The sequence below is a fragment of the Hippopotamus amphibius genome, chromosome 13 (assembly GCF_030028045.1).
Source record: "Hippopotamus amphibius kiboko isolate mHipAmp2 chromosome 13, mHipAmp2.hap2, whole genome shotgun sequence".
In the NCBI taxonomy this organism is placed as follows: domain Eukaryota; kingdom Metazoa; phylum Chordata; class Mammalia; order Artiodactyla; family Hippopotamidae; genus Hippopotamus; species Hippopotamus amphibius.
The window spans coordinates 41,053,604-41,061,669 of record NC_080198.1 but is presented as its reverse complement, the minus strand read 5'-3'; the positions used below and the strand labels follow the sequence as shown (position 1 = coordinate 41,061,669).

General features: G+C 47.5%; 2 pseudogenes; both read right to left on the bottom strand.

Moving 5' to 3' along the window:
• Window positions 1–273: 273 nt before the first annotated feature.
• Window positions 274–1,795, bottom strand: LOC130834436 (consortin-like; annotated as a pseudogene).
• Window positions 1,796–1,821: 26 nt separating this feature from the next.
• On the bottom strand, window positions 1,822–7,061 carry LOC130834435 (consortin-like; annotated as a pseudogene).
• Window positions 7,062–8,066: the final 1,005 nt, after the last annotated feature.

The window sequence follows — 8,066 nt, the reverse complement described above, 5'->3', positions numbered from 1 at the left end:
TGTAGCTCATTACACTAGGAAGCAGCGAGGAGGAGGTAGACATGCTCTCCAAAGACCATACCTTCCATCCACAGTGCTCAGATCTGCCTCATTATGCAGATTATTCTCAGAGTTCCTCTGGATTGCCATTTAAAGTTGCTGTTTCTGGTGTTCACGGTTCCTCACTGGGGAAGGGGGTTGGGCACATGTCACAGAACTCTTGAAATAAAAGCTATTTAGAAAGTTTCCCTCTTTGATTCTCACTGCCAGCATGCCTGTCCCTCTTGAAGGATGCTAGGAGAGGTAGATCCAGTGTTTAAGTTCTGCCATTCCCTGTAGTATCTTATCGTAATAGAAGTCCATGTCATCTGCAAAGTCTGACTCTGCAAAACAGGTGACTCCATGTCACCAAAAGCGCAGTATAATGCAGTTCCTCCCACACTAAGGAAAACCGTCGCTATGCACAGCAAGACCAGTAAAATGCGAGAACCACCTGCAACTTCATCTTGATCTAAGCTGTAGTCTATTTCTTGGAATCTCACTCTTCACTTAGGTGGTTTCTGTAGCATCTGGGCAGGATGATCTCCTACAGTATCATTCCTATTCTTTAATATAGAGACCAATCCTTCGGCAGGAACAACCTCTGCAATTGCTATTCTTTTTGCAAGATCATTGAGAGGAAGACAGCTTTCATCAGAAGACAGGTGCTCCTGCAGACTTCAGGGCGCTTTTTCAGGGGAAAGATCTTGAAGGAGATCTGAGTCTTCCTGTTGGTTATTTTCACAAGAAAGGGAATCTTCAGTTTCTTTTAAGCATCCTTCTAAAAAGCTGTTCTGTTTCTTTACTGACTTGTTCATCTTTATCTCCCTGTTCCTCTGGGGCCATATACACCTCTGGAAGCTCTGTACTTAAGTCAGATACTTGATTATTTTCACAAAAGTACACTCTCAGAGCCCTCTGAGTCAGTCTGCCCCTGTGGTGATTTTCCATCACTGTCTGTAAGGTCAGGTTGCTGCGGCTCATTTAATTCACTGTTCTCAGGTTGGTCTGTGGACAACACCTCAGAAGCATCCTGAAGTAGCAACAGGAGTCCCTTTCTTCGCATCTGTGAGTATTTACCCTCCGAAATCAATGCAGGAGGTATATGGTCAGAGCCTGGTAAAATCAATGGCTCTATCACTTGACTTGCTGGAAACCTTAGGGTCCTCAGCAATGCCCTCTATTTCGGTCACATCTTGGCAGGCCTCTGACTGAGTCAGCTGCAAGCAGCTGTCATCCTCACAAGCATTCCCTGAAGAGTGGGGCCCAGACCTGCTCCCAGCCGACTCCAAGGGCTGGGCGTGGAGCTCCAGTGTGGCTTCAGCGCTGCAGAGCGGCTCCTCTGTGTGGCCCTTCCCTGCAGTTACTGGAAGGCTTGGGGGATCTGCCTGCCTGCCCATCTCATTACAGCAGGGACTGCTCTCTCAGGTCTCCCTTTTACGTTGGCTTTCTTTTCCTGATTCCACGCCAAGACAAGTTTCACTCTCCGGCTCTTTGACTGTAGCTCCTCTTTCCTTTGGATCTTCAGACACCATTAACTGCGTAAAGCATCTGCTTGCCAGGGACTTCTATACAGCTGCTATCTTATGTTTGGATAGAAGAGGATCTTGATGTGTTGTACAAAAGTTAGCAAGCCGTTCAAAATCCTCACCATTAAATCCTTTTTCTGAATTCCTCAAAGATGTAACTGTATGTGATTTTACAGTTTTCCATTTTGTTTCCCACTGTTCTTGAATGGCAGAAAGATTTGCAAGCAATTGCTCATGATACAGTCGTTTGAGCTGAATGAATTTCATTGCTTTCTCATAGTTCTCCTTCTAGAAATAGGACTCTGCTATCTTGTGGGATCTTCTTAACAGCGCCTCTTTTGCTCCTTGAACTTCTTTTCCCAGGTATTTTTTGTCCTTTCTCAGGAAGGCCTGCTCATCTCTGGGGCCTTCACAAGCAGTGTTCTCCGAGTTCTCACTTGCAGCCACCTCACAGCTTGGAGTGCAGCTTCCATTACTGTTGAGACTGTCCTGCTCAAACACTTCAGGTTTGCCCACTGCACTGTCACTGCTGGTCACAAGCTCACGCCCATCCCCATCAAGTTGATTTTCCTTTTCAACTGATGCAGAGGGGAAGCATGTTACTATACTTCCCACTTTGTTACCAGGATGACATCCATCTTGTGGTTCTATCTGCAGATTATATGTAGGAGTTTCACCGTCATCTATTAGAGCACCTTTTGTTGAGCCATTTAAGTTTCATTAAAGTCCTTCAATGTCTGGGAACCGGAGACGTAAGGAGGGCTACCGCCAGGCACCGAGTCTGCTTCCAGCCCCGCTTGCTGACCTGGTGGTCGAGGAGCTGTCACAGAGCTTGCTCGGGTCTCCTGCCGCTTTTGCTTTCCCACCTCCCTCCGCGCACCCCTCCTAGAGGGCGTCTGGATGGCCGGTGCAGAACCCACTCATTACTCCTGTCATTCTCAGTTCCTGCTCAGGGCTGCAGTTCCCTCCTCTTCCAAAATTTCACTCCAGTGGCTACAGTCTTATAATCCACTGTTGTCCCGGTGCCCTCCTACCAGCTGCCCATCTTCCTGGATTTGTGAGGACTACTGTTCTTGGGGTCCTCTCTGTTGCGTTCTGAGTTCTACGCCCCTTGGTGCCTGGCTGGCTGGACCCCAGTGCTGGATGCTCACCTGGTTTAGGTCTGTTTTTGTACCAGATTCCAGACACCCAGTCCTGCCTGCTGGACTGGACTTCCTCCCTGCACCTGCACTCGACAGGCCCCTCTCACAATTCCCTTTCTGCCTTCCTAAGGGAATTTCCTTATAGATCTTCCTGGTAGACATCTTGGGGGAAAATACTTGGTTTGAGAGGTACAACATCCTAGATTTTCACCTGCAATGTCTATACCTTTGCAGAATAAAAACTGTTCATGTTTCTCAGTGCATAAGGCATATTTTTATGTCATTAATGTTTTATCATATTTCTCCCCTGCTGGTTAGGGAGTAAGGTCACAGGGATTTTTAAAGCCAAACAAGTAGTCCCTGCCTCTAGTGAGTTTTTGAATGAAGCAATAGGTGTGTATAAATAAACAGACAGAAAATCCACTTATAGTAATTCCCACTAAGATCTGTTCATCTTTGCCTGAGGCCTCTGTTTTCATCCTCACCATCTGTTTGTGGTCCCAAATGACTGCACTTGAAAGTATTGCCTCCTTGCTAACAAATGTCTGTATTCAGGGCCAAATTCATTCTGAAACTTGCTTTTATGGTTATAGGGGAGTGAGGTTACAGGGGAGTAGGTGACTTTCAACTCCCTTAACTCACAGTGGCTGTTGTTATTAACCAAAAGGACCTGCATGGTTATACATGACTCAATTGGCTTAGGTCAGTTCTAATACTGGGGAGTAGGAGGTGCATTAATGAGCAGTGGAGAACTGACTAAAGATTTCAATTAGGGGAAGTGGAGTGGTCCAGGGAAAGTTAACCTCACACGTATGAATTCAACAAGTCCCTTGAACTCTTCCTCTGGGATATGGTGGCATCTCTCTTCTCCTCTGGCCTCCTGCCCACAGCACCCAGCCCCACTTCTCCTTCCTCCTTCATGTTCCAGAAAAATCCCCCCCCTTCTGCAGAAAACTGGGGAGCAGCTCCAAGTCCAGTCTGGAAGGCCCCTTTCTACCCTTGAAAAGTGGACTTTTCAAAGACCCTTTCTCCTCCAAGAAATTTTCATGCCAGCAGCCACAAAGATGTTTTCTCCATAATCTTTGCAATTACCCTGAAAGTGCTGATCAGTGAAAAGAAGGGGTGATGATTCAAAGTTGTTGATACATAGTGAGGCATCACGAGTTCTAATCTCATTGCATTTCCTTGTGGTAGTTCCGGGGTGTCGCTGGGATGGATGGACAGCTGTCAGGCTTGGCCTGGTTCCCAGTCTCTGCACCCTCCTTCTCTCTACAGCCAACATCAACTTCAGCTGCCTTCTGCCAGACCTCTAAGGAGGCTACAGCCCAGATCCTGAGGCTCACATCCTTGGAGGCCCCTTGTGTTCTCTGGCTCCAGTTATGGGTACCAGATCTTTGCTTCGTTTCTTGGGTCTTCTCCTGTCTCCCTCACAGAAGCCCGCTCACTCCCCAGTCTCACTATGAATGAGCCCTGCCTTTTACCCAAAGCCCTTCCTCCACCTCTTCGGGGGTTGGATTTCAGCCCAACTGGGACCTTGAGACCTGAAGGATGACAGATCTTTCTGAGGAAAACTGACGAGTCCCTAGACTTGGAAGGGCAGCTCCTACTTCCCAGTTTGGTCACATAAAACCATGAGGTTCTGTTTGGTTAATCGCAACAGCCGCCATTAGTTATAGGAGTCAAGGGCTGGATCCTCCTCATGGCCTCACTCTAGGTTACGATAAAAGGAAGTCTCCGACTGAATTCTCCCTTCAAACAGACATTGATTAGGAAACGGGCACAAGTCACACCACCTCCCATGAGCTGGATAAAGTCCAAACTCTCTGTCCTTTAGGGCACTCTAACAAGATCATACGTGAAAGTTTCACTTAGGGAAAATGTGACAATACTCTAGCAGTGGGATGGTGATCCATCTTGTTAAACTTAGGTTGGCCCACCTCCCCTGGAATCGGCAGCTGGACCAACAGTGGGCAACGTTCCTAACAGGGAAGGAGGAAAGATTCACCAGATTCTAACACCTTGTTCATATATGCCTGTGGAGTTTCTCCATGCTTCCGCAGTGAAAGCCCTTCTCTCCATTCATTATGCTAATTGACAAAACCTCTAGTATTGATCAGAGGCCAAGATAGCTGAAGCGCTTGTGGGAGCTCCTCTGGAGTGTGGCCTTCTGATTAAACCCGAATTATCACTCTTGGAGTTGCCCAGATTAGGGCAACTGGCCTCCTCTAGGGTATAGATTACAAAGGAATGAACCACATTTAGGACCCGCTGTCAGTGCTGAAGTATTTTAAAGTAAAGTGCAGATGTCATAGTTCCAGGGCACCCAGGCCTCTAAGATAATAGTAATAATCAGCATTTCTTTGGCTCACAAGATGTTATTCCATGGTTTTCAGCTGCCTGCAAAGTAAGTCCCCTGAATTATTTCTAGGCACCTCCAGGAGTCTCACATGGACACACCAACAGGCTCATTAGCTGTATCTCAGCACAGTCCCCATTTCATTTCTTTCCACTTGCAGCTTCCTTTGCAATGGGCGCTTGTTGTTTGGAACACCTACAACAGCACTCCCCACTTTGGGGGCAAGCTGCTTCTTTCCCACTCCAGCCATCATGTGGCTGTGGGAATGAACATGTGATCTTCCTGGGCCAATCACAACAGCTTCATCCTTTTGGCCAAAGTGATTGGCTAGGAACGGACAAGGGGCTTGCAAAGCCAATCAACAGACTTCCTGGAGACTTTTTTTCAATCCAGAGTTGGCGAAGACACTCTTTTTTTTGTTGTTTTTAATTGTTTTTTTTTGACATGGACCATTCTTTTTTAAGTCTTTATTGAATTTTGTTCAACATTCCTTCGGTTTTATGTTTTGGTTTTTTGGCTGCGAGGCATGTGGGATCTCAGCTCCCGGACCAGGGAATGAACCTGCACCCCCTGCACTGGAAGGCAGAGTCTTAACCATTGGACTGCCAGGGAAGTCCTGCGAAGACACTCTCTTAAAGCTGCCTGCAGGCATGTCTTTGGCCTTGAGGAGGCAGCTGAATTGTGAGAAGGAATCCAATATGCAGAGAGAATCAGAGACATAGGTTATTATGGACTGAATGTGTCCCACCCATCAAATTTATGCTGAAGTCCTAATCACCAAGCTGGTGATATTAGGCGGTGAGGATTGGGAGGTAATTAGGTTTGGATGAGGTCATGAGGGTGGGCCCCCCCCCCCGTGATGGGATTAGTGCAATTATCAGAAGAAGAGACACCAGACTTCATACTCTCTCTCCCCACATGCACTCACACAAGGAAGAGACCACGCGAGGATACAGTGAGATGGTGGCTGTCCACAGCCAGGAAGTAGGAACTAAACGTGCCAGTGCCTTGATCTTGGACTTCCCAGCCTCCAGAGCTACGAGAAATAAATGCCTGCTATTTAAACCACCGAAATACCAGCCTATGGTATTTTGTTACAGCAGCCTGAGCCGATTAAAATGTAGGTGGAGAAAGAAGTCCTGACAATAGTTGAATCTCTAAATCCAGTTGTCCCTGGGTCCAGCTGTACCCAAATGTGCACTCTGTGTGGTTTGGTTATATAGCCCACAGTGACCTTTTCTTGCCTCAAGCTGGTTTAAGTTTCTGAATAACTTATCCACCAGCAACGGTCAGTAGTTGCTTTACAGGACACCTTTACCCTCCTTGCTGAAGCCTGTGCTTCTGCTGGGGCCTCTGGTGCTTGCTGCTAAGGACCACAATCACCCACTCTGTCCTCCTGATGCTGCCCAATCCAAACCTGAGGACCATCTGGGCCAGAAGGGAGACCCTGAGCACTGCTGCGCAGTTGGTTTGTGGCCGGTGTGTCTGGCACATGCCCACTCTTGGGATCAGCAGGATGTCTGCACCTCTGAGCTTGCCCACAACTGGCTCATGCATATTATAGAGCAGGTAGGGCCTGCTAAGTGATTTTGGACTCTTATTTTCAAAAGTTATATTGCCAGGCAAGCTATCACCCTGGCCATCCCCTTTGAGAACCATTTCTGCCTTCTGGGAAGCACTTCCTCCCGCAAGACTTAAGGCTAATCCTATCCCCTCCGTGCTAGTTCTGTCCTGGCCCAGCTCTCCTTTCCTACACGTCCTGGAACCACTGTGCACTGTGGCTGACTGAACTGTGATCTCCAAGGGAGGCTTCATACACCTGGAACCTCAGCAAGGTTCCAGGTGTATGAAGCACTGTGTGTCTGGTGCTCTGTGCCCATTAAACATCCCAGCCTCACATCTCTTCTATCATTATGTTATACGGCTGACTCACCCTGAGCTTGTGGTCTCAGCAAACAGGACCCTCAAGATCTCTATCTGCACCTGCCACACAGAGGAAGCCAGATAGCATCGCATATCCACGGTTTGTTTCTGTCTCACTAATCAAGAGGCTGAAAGCAGCAGATTCTGATGCACCTTTTCTTGAATCATTAGGGCCAAGGGACCTGAGGACAGACGATGAAGCATTTAGGGTTTAGTTTTCTCATCTAGAGACTGGAACCACGATTAGAACATTGTTCAGACCTCACGTACAACAGGGCTGAATATCCTGGACTTGTGGCAAAGACGTCTGAGTACTTCAGGCCCCTTAAAAGATAGGGATTTTCTGAGAGGACACCCACCTGTGAGGGCAGGGGTGGGAGCGGTGTTTGGTGTCCCAGGGAGTTTGGGGCCTGCCCATGCCCTCGACCTCTCTCCTGGGCCTCATGGCTGTGATTCTTTCTGTGTGTTACCCACCATCTCCTCCCACTCTCAAGAAGACAATCATCCCTGGTTTCTCCAGCCCCAGATTCCAGAGGATGCTGGTCTGACCAGTAGAGACGGGAGATGTCCCCTACTATTCATTCTCTCTCAAAATAATACAGCCCTGGATTTTTAGTTAGGCATGGCTGCCTGGAATAGGGCTGATGTTTCCCAGCTTTCCTTGTACCTGAGTCTTCCTTTGGCCAACGGGATGTGAGTGAAAGTTATATATGCAAATTCCAGGTTGTGTTTTAAAGGGAAGGGGCAACAACAACAACAACAACAACAAACAACAACAACAACAAATAAAAATTAAAAAATAAAATAAAGGGAAGGGGCATGTCTTCTGGGGTCCCTTCTCCTTTCCACTTGCTGGAATGTGGACATGCTGTGAGCTATCTCTGGCAGTGCTGATGAGGACAACACTGCAGTGGACAGAGCAATAAGGCAGAAAGAGCCTGGGCCCCTGACACCTTTGCAGAATAGAGCTTCCATAGTAGCTTAGACTCCCACATGAGAAAAAAGTCAACATGTATTTGTTTTAGGCATGTTTTGGGGGTTTTCTCATGGCAGCTGAGCTACTGTTACATTTAGGAAATCATTGTTGTCTTCAAGCCA